The 15,767-nt window shown below is 56.6% G+C and overlaps 1 pseudogene; it reads left to right on the top strand.

The window, feature by feature from the left end:
* Positions 1–3,996: 3,996 nt before the first annotated feature.
* On the top strand, positions 3,997–4,961 carry LOC123793957 (tetraspanin-13 pseudogene; annotated as a pseudogene).
* Positions 4,962–15,767: the final 10,806 nt, after the last annotated feature.

Below are 15,767 nucleotides of genomic sequence, written 5' to 3'. Positions count from 1 at the left end.
AGGGACGAAGGGAAGGGAGGGAGGGAGGGGAGGGGCGACGAGTGGGGGGGAGGGGAAGGGCAGGGGAGGCGGTCGTGGAGGGGAGGGGAGAGGTGGGGCAAGGGAGAGGAGGGGCGGGGAGACAGGAGGGGAGGGGAAAGCCGCCCAGTCCTGGGCCAGGTACCTGACGAGAAGTACAGACAGGGCTGGAGCCCCCATACGGGTAGCCACACCCATAGTGTCAGAGTACCCCGTGCCCCGAAGAGGGGACACGGGGAGGTCGGAGAGCATAAAGCCGGGCTCCTTGGGCCACCTGGGGAGAGGGGTCAAAACCTGGAGCTGCAGCCTGGGGAAGGGGTTTCTGGAGGAAGGGATGCTGACCAGCGGACCAGCAGTCAGGAAGATGAACAAGCCAGGAAGAGCCTCTTCCAGGTCCCGGAGACACAGCAGAGTGGCCAGAAGGCTGTGTAGAGAGGTCAAGGCCGGAAGTACAGACCCATCCCCACAGGTGGGCGTGAGGCTCTCCTCGGGCCCTTACCTGAACACGGGACTTCAGGACACGCTTCCGTAACGTCTGCGACAACGCAGCATCTAATTAGTGGCTGGGAGACAACCCCCTCCCGACCCGGGTCTCAGCCTGGTCATTCCCATGGAGAAGGGATTTTTGTTGGGGCAGGCGTACACGGCCCAGTGACACCTAGGAGAGCCACAGGCAAGACATCCCACCTCATTGTCCAGTCTCTGCCCAAAAGTTGATCAGCTCTTTTCCTCCAAAGCAGACCTTGAATGGGACCCCTGTTCCTGGCTCCCACCACGGCCAGCCTCACTGGACACACAACCCGAGGGGTCATCCGGGGCCTCGCACTTGATTTGATGCTCTGCTGTCACCGTCTTGAGATTTGTAATCATTTTGGAACAAGGGACTCCGCGCTTTAATTTTGCACCGTGCCCGGCTTTTCATGACCACCCTCAGCCTCAACCACTTACCTTTCCTTACCCTTTAGAATCCAGTCTCCTCCAAATTTTATCGGGTGTCTTGGAGCCTTTGCTTAAAGCCCTTCAGGGGTTTTCCTTCCGTTGACAGCCAATCCCCTCCCCCTGGGGACAACCTCTACCCTGGGGGTGAGGGCACAGCCAAGGGCGTTGTGCGGCTCCACACCTCCCAGCCCCACCTCATGGGATATGCTCCCATCAGCAGCCTTGGCCACTGGATTTAATAAAATGCCACCTTGTTGCCAGCTCACTGCCTCTGCTCTTTTGGGGTGAGAAATTGACCCAAGGCCAAAGCATGCAACTTATACCCATGGACAAAGGCAGCCCTAATCTGGGGGTAATTTTTTTTCTCATTCTAAAAGTAATGTATGAAACATAAAGGAGGGAATCTTAGAAATGCCAGAAAAATACAGAAAAGTCCATGACTATCACCCTTTGTCTTAGGATCCAGAAGGAGCTAGTGTTCACACTTTAATGTATTTCTTTATTGGCCCTTTTTTTTTCTTGTTTGTTTTTTACAAAGAGTAGCATCTCTTTATATAGTTGGGATCACCCTGAAACTATCTCATGTGGCAAGAGGGTACCAGACTTTTTATGTGGGGATGCTGAGAAGTGGTTCATCTGAATAAATCGGGTCTGGTTATAGTATAATCCTTGTTCTTGCCTTTTTTTTTTTTTTAAGATTTTATTTATTTATTTGACAGAGACAGACAGCCAGGGAGAGAGGGAACACAAGCAGGGAGAGTGGGAGAGGAAGAAGCAGGCTCCTAGCAGAGGAGCCTGATGTGGGGCTCGATCCCAGAATGCTGGGATCACGCCCTGAGCCGAAGGCAGACGCTTAATGACTGCACCACCCAGGTGCCCCTGTTCTTGCCTTTTGAAGATAATTATGGATTCACAGCATTCAGACTCAGGTAGTTTGAGTTAATTGTAATCATGATTGATGAAGAATACCTCTATGTGGGCTCCTGTGTGCCTTCAACACCCCCCAGAACGTGGAGAGGCACCCCTGCCTTCTCTCAATGACATGGTCCAGGCCCATAGTGCACCTCCCCTGCCCCGAAACACAAGATCAACTATTCTCCGGGGAGCCCTCATTCCCTGGGGTGGAGAAGAGTATCCGTGACTGCATTTTGGGTACTGGGGACACCTCTTCAATTACTGCACGCTAATTTTTGGTGCGAAACTGTCAAATGGCTACCTAAGTGATCAGGTTGAAATGATCAATTTTGAAGAGTGTGAGCTCATATTGCTATTTGCAGTTTAGCTCTAACAATACTCTGTAACAGGTGTCCTCAGCAAACATGGCCTGCCTGAACCCGCTAGACCCAGCCCACCACTTACTGTTGTAAATAAAGTTTTATTGGCACACAACCATGCCCATTTATTTGCAAGTCATCCATGCCTGTTTCCCAGCTTCCAGGACAGATTTGAGTAGTTACCGCAGAGACCAAAGGGCAGGCAAAGCCCTTTACAGAAAACATTCGCAGGGGCGCCTGGGTGGCGCAGTCGTTAACCATCTGCCTTCCGCTCAGGGTGTGATCCCAGCGTTCTCGGATCGAGCCCCACGTCAGGCTCTTCTTCTGGAAGCCTGCTTCTTCCTCTCCCGCTCCCCCTGCTTCTGTTCCCTCTTTCACTGGCTGTCTCTCTGTCAAATAAATAAATAAAATAAAATAAAATAAAATAAAAAACATTTGGAAACCCTCCTCAATAGATGCCTTCCTCGATTTTTAGCCCCTCGCCCAAAATATAATTTTACCTTTTTCTTTTATCATTTGGTGAACCACATAAGTTTCTGAAGATCCTGATTATAGCTTGTGTAATTTCATACTCATTTTATGTGTTAGCATAAAATACAAGGACAGACCCTCGTAGTAATATCACGTCTCTACGATCACTGCCGGTGGGAAATCAGGATCTAAGATCACAGGAGCTATGGAGGTGGGTGTGAGGGACTGGCCCGCCTACTGGGTCAGGGACTGGGCACGTGACCAATCCTGGCCAATGAGTGTGTACGAGATTCCCAGGGATGGTGTAACAAATTATCAGAAACGCGGTGGCTTGAAACATTTACTCTCTGTCGATTCTGGCGGTCAGAAGGCTGACGTGGTCTCATGGGGCTAAAATCAAGGCGCAGTGTTGGTTTGCAAACGGGCCCCTGTATGTGCCGGGCAAGGAGAAACTGAAGGAGGGGGCAGGCCATTCCGGAGGGGTAGATGGCACGCTTATGAGCAAGGGAACTTCCTTCCAAGGCTTGTCTAGCGCTCTGCACCTGCCTGCCAGCATGCTGAAGCTTCTATAGAGGCCTGAACTGGGCTCCGGCACGTAGCATCCAGATGGTTGGTCTCAGTGTCTCAAGGCTGTGTCCTCGGGCAGCTTCTCAATGCGGGCAAGGCCAGGGGACCACACCTTCCCGGGACTGGGGAGGGGGGTGGAGCCTCCAATTGCCCGGGTCCTGCTCACAACCTCTCCACGCCCCCTCCAACGTATGGGCAGGGTTCTCCTTCTGGAGGCTGGAGGGGGCGCAATCCACTTCCTGCCCTTCTCCAGCTGCCTTTGCGGTTGTCTCATTCTGCTTCCACTGCCGCGTCTCCTCCCACTCCGACCCTCCTGCCCACTCTTATAAGGACATTTGTCGGGTCATTGGGCCCTGTGGGGAATCCAGGGTCAGCCTCATTCAGGGTCCTCAACTTAATCCCATCTGCAAGGTCCCTTTTGCCATGGGACATAACAGACGGACAAATTCTAGGGATTAGGACATGGACATCTCGGGGGTGTTATTCTGCCCCCACGCAGGGTGAACGGAGGCTCCAGTTGCACTGGTGTGTGTGTTCGTTAAAACGCAGCAAATGTATACGGAAGATTTATGAACGTCATTGTGAGTTTTACTTCAAAAGAAAAAAACGTAAACAAAATTCACAAACTCTTTGGGAATCCTGTGCTAAAGGCATGCAAGCCAAATTATTCAGAGGGGAGCCGGCTGATGTCTGCAACTGTGAAACGCGTCCGACCCAATTCGGAGCCATGGAGGGGCCCCCCCAGCTGGAGAGGTGGGAGGGGCGGCAGAATGCCAACGGTAGAATTCATGTTTCGGTAGGTGGGTGTGCCCTGCAAAATTATTTAAACTTGGCTATATGTTCGGAAGTTTTCAAAATCAAATGTTGGTGGGGGAAGAAGACAATCAAATTGTTTCCCACTGTTTGGGGCTTGGGCTGGCGCTCCAGCGGGGGTGGCCGCCGGTTCCCACGGTGCCCATGAGCCACGTGCGCGACTGGGGGGGGGGGAACCTCCAGCCCCGGGGCTCCCCAGCCCCGGCCTCGGCCTCAGCCAGGCCCCAAAGGCAAGAACAAGGAGGCTGTCCTCGAGGCTCCGCTGGAGTCAGGTTTCCCTGCGGCCGCGGGAACCACAGGCCCCGAGATGATTTGCGGGGGGCCTCGCGTGTTCCAAGACCTGCCTGTGCACGGCGCTCCACCGGCCCCGCATGTTGCCTAGTCCGTGGATGAATGGAGTCGCTGCTGGCGCATTGGTTTCCGGGCTGATTTCCAGCCTCCGGGTGCTTGGCCTGGTCACTGCAGCCCAGTGCATTATGTTTTTTTTTTTTTTTAACATGATTATTCTCTTACTCGTGTTTATTGTTCTGTCTTCTGTATGTCCTTGCTTAGCCCTGAACCAGGAACAACTGGGTCAACTTCCAGAAGAGGGCTGGAACAATACAGTGAGGGCTCAGAATGACATCCTGGGAAATTTAAACTGCTGTGGGTTTTGAAGTTCTAACCCAAATGACACCTGTCTGGCCAGCTGTGTCCAAAGCAGCCTCGGGAGCTCACGTGTGTGCCAATTATAGGAACATAGGCCAGAAAGTTCCGAGCTTTGCAGAGGGCTGGGGCGCTGGCCTCTTCCTCCGCTTTCCAGCCATCCTGGGTGTTTGGCTGACCTACAGACGCAGGAACCAGGAAGCTCCTTGTGCCGATCCTAGTGGAATCCTTTGATGAGAAAACAAGGACCATCTTTCATGTTCTGATCTTGCTCACTTTCTCAAAGCTCCACTAACCTGCCTGGGTAAGGAAGCCATAGCTGAAAAGTAACATCATTGACAGTGGAATTATATATTTGTACTCTTCTGTTTCTCTAAATGTTTTTCGTTTTCCATTGCTGAAAAAGGAATAGAAACTTGTGGTCTCCTCTGAGTCTCCGTGGTGCCTGTCATCCCCACTGTATTCACCTCGTCTGCACGCCCCCTGGGCGGTCTCTGAGCATATGGACCTGCAGAAAAGCTTCGTATGCGCTGCTGTGTTGATTCCACTGTGGATCTAAATATGCAGCTCCTGGGGCGCCCGGGGGCTCAGCCGGTGAAGGGTCTGCCTTCGGCTCAGGTCGTGATCTTGGGGTGCTGGGATCGAGCCCCATGATGCGCTCCGCGCTCAGTGGGGAGTCTGCTTCTCCCTCTCCCTCCCTCTCTGCCCCTAATGAAACTTGCATATATACAGCCCAGACATATTCATGGCAGTATTTTGTGTTTTTTGGTAATTGCTCCAAACTGAAAACAACTCCAGTCAAATGGATAAGTAACCTGAATGAATGACCCAATATTCATTCCATGGAATATATACAGTCATGAAAATAAACACAGCTGCTTGGGATAACCTGGATGAATATTAATTGAAAGAAACCAGACATAAAGAATATGTGCTGGGGAGTTCCTGGGGGGCTCAGTCGGTTAGGCATCTGCCTTCAGCTCAGGTCACGATCTCGGGGTCCTGGGATCCAGCCCCAGGCTCGCTGCTCCGTGGGGAGTGTGCTTCTCTCTGTGCCCCTCCCCCTGCTCATGCTCGCTCTCTCTCAAATAAATAAAATCTTAAAAAACAACATGTGCAGTATCATCTCACTTATGTCAACTTGTAAAAGAGGCAAGACTATGTTTATGTAGGCTGCATACTCCTGTAGTCAAACCATAAAGGAAGTGAGAAAGTAATATTCATAAATTTCAAGTTACTGACCCTGGTGGGAGAAGGAAGAACTGGGTCCAGATGGGTCTTATGGTTGGTTGTCAGGGGGCAGGGGAGGGCTTCTCCGATGGGACGGGGGTCATGTGTTGGCTTTACAATAACTTGTTAAATTATCCATTTGCATGCATGCATTTTTTTAAAGATTTTATTTATTTATTTGACAGACAGAGAGAGAGGGAACACGAGCAGGGGGAGGGGCACAGGCAGAGGGAGAAGCAGGCTCCCCGCTGAGCAGGGAGCCCAATGCGGGACTCGAACCCAGGATCCCGGGGATCACACCCTGAGCCAAAGGCAGACGCTTCACCGACTGAGCCACCCAGGCGCCCCAGAATGTTCTAGATCTTGATGGGGATGACATAGTTACCTGCGTTCGCCTAGACCTGTCCAGCTGCGCTATTAGGTTCTGTGGAGGTCACTGTGGGTCAGCCACACCCCAGTGGAAACGTGACATTTTTACCTGTGCTCTGCTGTCCTTTGGAAGACCCAGAGACGAGCTGTGAAGGCAGAAATTTGCGGGCACGCCGGACCCAGGGGTGACCAGGGAGGGTCCACGGGCCCCTTGCCTCATCTGACACTCCTTCTGTTTGCCGACCAGACGTCGGGGCGCTGAGTCTTTGAGAAGGTGTCAGAATTTCGCGGGCAGCGGTCTCGGAACCGCCCCAGGCCCGTCTATGCTGGCGGTGGCCTCTAGGGGGTGCTGCTTACACAGCCAAGCCCGGGAGTTCAGCTTCCTTTCCGGAGACGGAATTTTTATGAAACCATCGGTGGAAGGCCAGGTGGGATGTCATCTCCCCGACCCCACCGCCCTGATTCTAAGACACTGCGGCTGTCACACAGGGAGATATATCATTCACGCCAAAAATGCCTGACACAAGAAAAAAGAATAGGAAAGGTTAGCAAAAAATTTGGGGGGATGGGGCGTCTGGGTGGCGCAGTCTTTAAGCGTCTGCCTTCGGCTCAGGGCGTGATTCCGGCGTTCTGGGATCGAGCCCCGCATCAGGCTCCTCTGCTGGGAGCCTGCTTCTTCCTCTCCCACTCCCCCTGCTTGTGTTCCCTCTCTCGCTGGCTGTCTCTGTCAAATAAATAAAATCTTTAAAAAAAAAATTGGGGGGAGCGACTGAAGGGAACCAAGACACCCCCAAATATACCACCTTGGTGTAAGAATTACTTTGAGCTGAGAGCATCTGAGCTCCTGAAACCCCTTATCTGCCTAAAAACAGAGCCTCCCCAAAGAACTCAATTGTCATAAATCCCTTCTGGGGATCAGTGTCTCCTCTCGGAGAAGCGAAGCTGGCACCCTTCCCAGATAGACTGTGTCACAAACTGTCCTATCTCCCATTTATTCTCCTGAGGGCCCATTTATCGTTCCTAAAATTAATTTGCTCTCCTGTAAGTGGCTTTTCTCCCCTCCCTTTGTCCTGTTACGCCGGCGTATGAGCTCTCGGAGCCCACCGTCCTTCGCTCCTTCTCTCTGCAATGGCTGAGCACATACAGTTAAAAATGAATAAAGTTGCGTGGCTCCTATCGAAATGTCTTTCATCAGTTTCATTGACAGGTCCCCAGGACAGAACCTAAGAGGGTAGAGGAAAAGGTTTCCCTCCCCCACACAGCTGGAGTTTGCCGGGGACACCAGCTGGGGGTCAATGCTTCCTGGTTCCACTTGGCTAACATTAGCCGGGGAGAAGGTGGAAACACTCCCAGCGAGCCCGCCCAGCCTGCTCCCTGACACCCCAGCCCAGGAAGGCCTCTCCTCCAAGCAGGTCAGCGACCCTGAACAGGGGAGGCCCCGCCTAGTCACGTGCCAGCAGGCTCTGCCCGGATCTGGTGTCATGCCCAGTCGGATTTGCTTGGGCGCAGAACGGACTGTTCACACAGCCTCCTGAGGTCACGAACTGAGTACATGACCGGGTTTGGGGGCAGGAAGGAGACACGTTTGCCGGAAACCGGCAACTCTTCATGAAAGTCTCACTCCCAGTCGTGGTGGTCGTGGTGTTGAGATCACTAGGGGAGCGGTAAGAGGGGCGAGGGGCGCTGCATGCGTGCCCGTGGGCTTGCAGCGCTCCTTCCAGGGGTGAGTCAGAGCCCCTCCAAACACGGGGCCACCAGATATCATGGGGGACAGAGGATGAAGGGCCCAGCGCCACCGCCGACGGGTTCAAGCCAAAAGTGTTACCCGGACTCCCATCAAGACCTTGAGTCTGGGGCGCCTGGGGGGCTCAGTCGGTGAAGTGACTGCTTCCGGCTCAGGTCATGATCCCAGGGTCCCGGATCGAGCCCCACGTCAGGCTCCCAGCTCAGCGGGGAGTCTGCTTCTCCTCCCTCTGCCGCTCCCCCTGCTTGTGCTCTCTGTCTCTGTCTCTCTCTCAAATGAATAAATTAAAAAATCTTTTTAAAAATTAAAAAAAATAAAGATCTCTTTGCATTAAAAAAAAAATAGTCTTTTTGTCTAACTTCCACTGATGAGTTCCCTGGGCCAGAAAACAAGCTGAAGGAACCTCGGAAGCTGTGGAGCTGCCAGAAGGTGGTGTCTTGCAGGACAAGGGCTCAGTCTCTAGGGGAAGTCAGGACCTGGGGGGGGGGGGTCTCAGCTCCTGCAAGCAGGTGTGCAGGGTGCTGCCTGAGCCCCCACCAGCCAACAGCCCAGACGACCCAGGCCCCTCCTCCTTCTGCAGGGCGACGCTAGGCAGCCATCCTGGGGGCGCTGGTCACGTGGAGCGAAGGGTGCCGACTGACGGGGCCCTGAACCTGGTGGGCAGCCTGGACCTCCGGCCACCTGCATAGCCCACGCCGCTTACCTGGACGTCCATTTTTAGCAGGTGCCCGCAGCCGCTGAGTGGCACCCCCGGGCCCCAGGACTTTCCTCACACTGCTCCCCCACAGCCGGCACCTTGTGCTCGTGGCCCCTGAGCGGCCCTCCGGCAGCTGGCACCCACTTGGCCTGGATCAGCAGGAGCCGGGGGGACCTGGGAGTAACGTCCCCATGGGAGCAGCCCTAAGCCGATGACCCACAGGTGTGGGGTGCAACTACCCCAGCTGCCTTGCCCCAGGTGGGGCAACTGAGGTGTGACCCTCACCCTTTCCAGAGTTCCCCTTGGGGACCTTGTCCGATGTGCCCCCCTTTGCTCACCTGCCTTTCCCTTTGGTTCCACGCCCCCCACCACGGGGCTTCTGCCCCTCGGCACTGCTGACACAGGAGACTGCATAGTCCTCAGTTGTGGGGCGTCCCAGGCGCTGAGGGGGCTGAGCAGCACCCCCGGCCCCCCTCCATGCGAGGGGCACCCCAGTGTGACAACCACGGACACCCCCCGATGTGGCTGCGCCCACGGGGGGGCGCAACTGCCCCCCTGGAGAGGCACGCCCTACTGGGTTTTCCCAGGGAGTCCTACAAAGCCTTCCCGCGTGCTCCTGCCTCACTGTGTGCTTCTGGAAGACCTGGCCCAGGACAGACGGCAAGAGGAAGAACTCCATCTGGGGGCCAGTTTCCCAAAGAAGCGGAAGGGCCTCGAGATTCGGGGCTACTGGTCTGACTGACGCACTCATCCGTTTCGACTCTCAGAGCAGACCCCGTTACTACATCCAGGACTCTAGAGACGGGCCCGCCTACCACTTTTCGAGCTCCCAGGTTGACCACTATACTCCGGGAATGCTGACCACGGATGAGTATAGAACAGGAGAGGCTGTTCTGGAATGTTCTGGAAGTGCTTGTGCTGCTCTCAGGGGCAGGGATCCTACCCCTCTCCCTCCACCCCTCCTCAGACTTATCTTATCTCTCCCTGACCTGGCAAATCCAAAGTCCTCCGCAGCACGAGATTCTTCCTTTATTGCGGAGACCTGGCGTTGAGGTTTGTGCTAACCCCCCCCCCCCGCCCGCCACGTTGCAGAGGCGGCGTCCGAGGTGTGAGAGTCATAATGCCTCTCTTCACAAGGCGGCATTTGCGAGGGGTCAAGTGCGGGACCCACGATACAGGGACAAGCAGGAAGACGGCCTCGTCTTGGAGGCAGGCAGGGCCTTCCAGCTCTGTCTTCCACCGCGTCTGAGAGGAGCAGCTCTTTACGGCGGGGCTCAGGAGGAAATCGAGGCGAGGCTGGTGACTTCGAGGTCAAGTAGACAAAAGGGGGCCTCGCCTGTCGCCTCTCCAAAGAGGGGAGCCGATTCCTCCCTGGCCGGTCTTGTGGCTTGAGGGAGGTGGCAGGGTGGCTCCCTTGTCCTCCAAGTGCTGATGCTGAGACCCCTTCTCCGGAGAGCTCCCACCCACCGGCCACCACCCCCTGCTGCAGGACCGTCCTGGCAGAGGCCTGGACATGGCTGAGGCCTGGGTCACTCCCTAGCCCCGGACTGGACCAGGCTGAGTGCTGGACATCGGGGCTGCGACTCAACAGAGTGACCCACTCCAGATCCCTGTCCCTTCTGCCCCACGGGGACCGGTGGCTGCATGCCCAGGAGTGGGGAGAAACGAGCAGAAGCCCAGCCACCCAAAAATGGAGCCCGAAATAAATCTATGTGTTTTGTTGCTGTTCTTTTTGGTTTTTGCTTTACCTTTTTAAAATTATTATTATGATAAAACACACACAACATAAACTTACCACTTTAACCGTCTCCAGGTGCACAGCCCCGCGGCATGAAGCACACTCACCCCGTCCTGCAGCCACCCCCACCCTCTGTCTCCAGAACGTTCCGTCTCCCCACACGGAGACTCTGTCCCCAGGAAGCACGGACTCCGCACCCCCTGCCCCAGCCCTGGCTCCCATCATCCACTCTCTGTCTGTGTGGACGGGACTCCTCTGGGGACCTCCTGGCAGTGGGGTCCTGCGGGATGTGTCCTTCTGGGTCTGGCTGCTCTCTCTGAGCTCGGTGTCCTCGGGGTCCTTCCACGTCATGGCAGGTGTCGGGGTCCCTTCCATTCTAGGGCTGGGTCATGTTCAGCGTGTGGACAGGCCCCGCCGTGTGTCCTTCATCTGCAGAGGGACCCTGTTGGGTGTTGTGAATCGTGCTGCTCTGCTGTTTCTCCCCCTCAGGGCTTCAATGATACGTAATGCACCCATCTTAAGTGCACAATTTGGTGTTTTTAGTGTATTTCCACAGTGTATACCCATCACCACAATCAATTCCAGAATATTCCATCACCCCAAAAGCAGCCCCATCTCCATCAATCATCATTCCCCATCTCCTGCCCCAGCGCCCAGCCCCCGCGAGCCCCCTTCCCGTCGTGGAGGAGTCTGTTCTGGGCGTGTCACACACGTGGACTCACATGCCGTGGGGCCTTCTGTGTCTGGTTCCCTCCCCGAACGTCGTGGGTTCAGGGTCCGCCCCCGGGGCAAACCATCCAGCTGAGCCCTTCCCAAATTCCTGGTCCACAGAATCATGAGCAAAATAAAATGATTTCGTTAAGCCAGTGAGGTTGGGGATTATTTGTCAGGCAACCACACACCCGAGCTCACCCCTCTTTCCCGTCTTGGTTTCGTACGACGACTCCCTAGAGCACAATGGGGTGGGGAGCCGTCCCGTCTTTGCCATGCCTTTGTGGGGACACGTCTGGTCTTGAACCCCTGAACCCAGCTGCAAGCCCAGCCCTTATCGGCTCTCCTGAGGAACCTCACATGATCGATGGTGTGCGTCCAGGCTAGGGTGGGGAAAAAGGAGACCCCGTCGGCGTGACCCCAGCCTCCGCCACTTCCTCGCCTCCCTCACCTCCTTTCCCCTCCCAGATGGTTCTTGCCGTCCCCAGGGAGAAGTCCAGCCCTCCTGCTCCTGCATGCACCTGGCCAGCGGAGGGAGGGCCGAGCGCTTGGGACGCCCAACGCGGAGGGCCGGACCGACAGGACCAGCTGAACCCAAAGGGGTGAGCGCGCCGGTGACGTGAGGCTGGAGCGGGACTCACTCCCCAGCAGTGCGCGGAGAAGCCGCTGTGGCCAGGAACCCTGAGCTTCACCTGGAGAACCCCAGCCCCACCCCCCAAGTTGTCCAGAGACCGTCATCTCCTCCCCCCAGCGTAGACGCCGCGCATGAAAACCTTTCATTCGCTGGTGAGTTTTTCAAGACCCACAGCACAAATGTACTTTATATGTTTTCCTCTGGGAAGTAAAATCTGGATATTTAGCAAATACGCGCTGCTTTTATTCCAGAAAGAAAAGCAGGAGGGAGGGAGGGAGGTGTCAGGAGGGAAAGACAGACAGACAGACAGGCAGACAGACAGGCAGGCAGGGAGGCGTTCGGAGAGGCAAGGGAATGAGGTGTACGCTCTTTGGAGCTCTACAGCTCTAGCCGTGCACAGCGCTTCTCTGTCCGTGGCCCAGGGAAGCGGCAGCTCTGTGCCTCGGTTTCCCCGGCGGTGCCTGCAGTACCCACTCTGGCTCCAAACGCAGGGCGAGGAGCTCTCCTCTCCCACTGGGCCCCCCGCCTCCTCCTTCACTCCAGGGTGGGGGTCCTGGCAACACCCCCCCCCCCAGATGCCACCTACCACCGTGGGGCGTATGGCCCTAAGGGGCTGCGACAGGTGTGAACTGCGCCAGTGAAGGGTGAAGGTGTGGAAGACAGGGAGGCCCCTCTCCTGGTCCTATGACACCCCTACCCCAGTCCCCAGATGGGCAGAGTGAGGCCCAGAAGGGGGAGAGGCAGGCGAGGACGTGCGGAGGGGCACCGGTCCAGAGACTTCACTCACCCAACCTCTCCCTCCACGAGCACTATCGAGTGCCCAGTGTGTGCCCGGGGCTCAGGATGAAGGGACCGAGGGTCCGGGAACTGGGGACCAACCCCACACCATGCAGGGGCTGGGCTTCTCCGTCCACCTTTCCAGCGGGAGACCCACCAGCCCCGCCAGGCTCAATGAATTCATTTATTTTTATTTTTTTTTAAGATTGATTTATTTGACAGAGAGAGAGAGAGGGAGCACGAGCAGTGAGGGGGGGCAGAGGCAGAGGGAGAAGCAGACTCCCCGCAGAGCAGGGAGCCCGATGCGAAACTCGATCCCAGGACCCTGAGATCATGACCTGAGCCGAAGGCAGACGCTTCACCGACCGAGCCACCCAGGCGCCCCAGGCTCGATGAATTTAAATAGAATAGAAAGAAATACATAAAGGATTTGCTTCCTTATTTTTATTGGCCACGTTTCACTCTGAAGCCACGTGTGGCTGGTGGCTGCTGTCTTGAGAACATGTCCGTCATTCCAGAAGGTTATTTTTCAGAAGGTGCCAGCTCAGCAGGGGAGTCTCCCTTCCCACTAAGCAGGTGCTCTCCGGCTTCAGAGGGTGGGGGGGGGGAGGTGGCAAGCTCAGAGGCCGGGACTGGGCGAGGGGACATCCTCACCCCACTGGGCTGGACTGTAGCAAAGCCAGGGTCCTGGTTGTGACATTGTAACAGTTTTGCAAAATGTTACTGCGAATCTGCAACTGTCCCTGCAAAGATTTCCAGCAGGAGGAGGTGTCCCGGGGACCCTGTGTTTGGAGCCCCTCAGATTTCGTGCCCGGGAGAGGCCCGGCTCCCCTCCCCGCGGTCCTGGCTCCCACCGGCAGTGGTCTCGAGCCAGTTTCTCACCGCTGTGTGCCTGGCACCAGGATCAAGTGAAGGGATGCTGAAGGACCAGAGACTGGGCAGGGCCGAGTCACCGAGCTGAGGACCTTGGGTCAGGAGTGACCAGGGCTTGGACCCACAGCTGCATGTGGCCCCGGCCCTTCAGGTGCCACCGTGCACGAGCTGCTACTGTGCAGGCCGCGCCATGCTTCTCCCATGTCTCCGCGACTCTGTCCTGAGCTGGGCAAGCACCTGTCCCCCCTCCTTGTCGTGTCCCAGCCTTCTGCCACCTCACAGGGGTCACAAAAGGGAAACGGAGTCAGGGAGCAGCTGGAGCGTTACTGTACTTATACACGGGGAAACTGAGTCTCCATGGGGGAAGTGACGGACAGGGCAGGGGATCTTCCCGAGGTCACCGCAGATCCCAAACCCTGTGTGGGGACGAGGGAAATGCCCCTTTGACAGAGGCGTGAACGCAGCCCCAGGTCGGGAACAGACGAGGCCAAGGGCACCGTCCTTCCTCACGTTCGACTTGATCCTGTCACTCTTCCGACGTGGGTGAGTCTAACTCCCGGACAGGCGAGCGTTCCCTCTGGAGACAGGACGATTAAGGAGGGAGCCGACCTGGGGTGGCACAAGGGAGAGCTTGCCGCGGAGACGGGTGACGGAGACAGGAGCAAAACCCGCGGGAGGCCCCAGCTCTGGGGGGAGACGTCTGTGTGCCCCCCCCCAGGGTGATAAACTCGTCCTCAACGCATTTATCGAACGCTGAACACATCCTACACAGACACACTCTGGCGATCTTCCAACTTCAATCGAGGTGCGATTCACAGAATACATCAGTGGTGTGGGGTATATTCACCGTGCTGTGTAACCATCACGGCTGTCTCATTCCAGAAAGTTCCATCACCCCAACAGGAGACACTGACCTGTCCCCATCAGCCATCACTCTCCACCCCAGTCTCCGACACCCACAGAGCCCCTGCCTGTCTGTGGCTGTGCTTCTGCTTTATTTATTTATCTGCGAGCGAAACAGAGCAGGGGAGAGGGGCAGAGGGAGAGAGAATCTGGAGCAGACTCCCCGCTGAGCACGGAGCCTGACACGGGGCTCGATCTCACGACCCTGAGATCAGGACCTGAGCCGACATCAAGAGTCAGACGTTCAACCGACTGCACCACCCAGGTGCCTCTACTTTATTATTCTTTTCAATAAAATTCATTTTTTAAAACACTTCCAGCTCTACAGAAAGGGCTGTGAAGATACAGTTCCACGCGCCCACCCGCCTCCCCGCCATTAGCACCGAAAGTCAGCTTGTGCAGCGCGGAGACCCACAGCGCGGACATGGTTTCCAGGGCGCCTCTCCCCGTCCCGTCTGCCCCGGCCGGGATGCGCGAGGCCAGGTGGCTGTGGGGCAGCTGTGAGCCCCAAGGCAGCCTCTCCATTGCCCCAGGTGGAGACGGGCCAGGGCGCCACAGCCACGGCCTGGGAAAGGCTCCAAGTTCCTCCCGCTCCGGAGTTTTCCTGCCGCTCCTGGAGGAGAGAGACGTGGAAGGGGCGGGATAGGCCGAGAAGAAACCACAAGTCCAAGAACAAGCCGTGCCCGAGGCTGGCTCGGCGGGCAGGCAGAGGCAGGGAGAGGTCAGCGGTGAGGCCTGGCAGGGCCAGGCAGGGCTCGGTGCCGCCTGCGAGGGCAGGAACTTGGCATGCAGCCCCCGCCCCTCTGCACACACACAGATGCCAGGCTGGGCAGGGGACAGGGGCGGGGCCCAGGGGCATGGAGAGGGGACTTGGCGGGGGTGGTCCTGGAGGGGGCAGGGTAGCTGCAGCGTCTCTGAGGGGGGCTCTTGGGGGATGGCTGGACCAATGCAGGGTAGGGGCCAGGTTCAAGGATGCTCAGCTTTTCCTTCGGGGTGTCAGGTAGGGGGAGGGTGTGCTCACGCTGAGCCTGGCGTTTCCAGGGAGGACGGGGGTGGCCCGCAGGCCCCTGTTGCCCAAGAGATCCTAGAGCCTATGCCTGTCCAGGTAGGTCTGTCACCAGCCCAGAGAGCGCCCCTCTCTCCCCAGTCCCATGTCCAGGCTGACTCCAGATGCTCCCAGGTCACCTACTGACACAGCCAGCCGTTGGTCCTCTCTCTGGCCTCCTGGCCACGGCTCTGCCCTGGCCTGTCACCTGTCACCCCTCCCTAGGCTGGCTGCAAGGTGACAGCAGCTCATCAGGCCCTTTGGGCTGCGTCCACACTCCACGCGGCGACAAGATGGTCCTTCCAGAAATGACATCCAG

Source organism: Ursus americanus, chromosome 14, assembly GCF_024610735.1.
Source record: "Ursus americanus isolate L20-20 chromosome 14, mUrsAme1.1.p, whole genome shotgun sequence".
Lineage (NCBI taxonomy): Eukaryota > Metazoa > Chordata > Mammalia > Carnivora > Ursidae > Ursus > Ursus americanus.
Note: the sequence above shows the minus strand (reverse complement) of the source record. Positions and strands in the feature narration are given on the sequence as shown.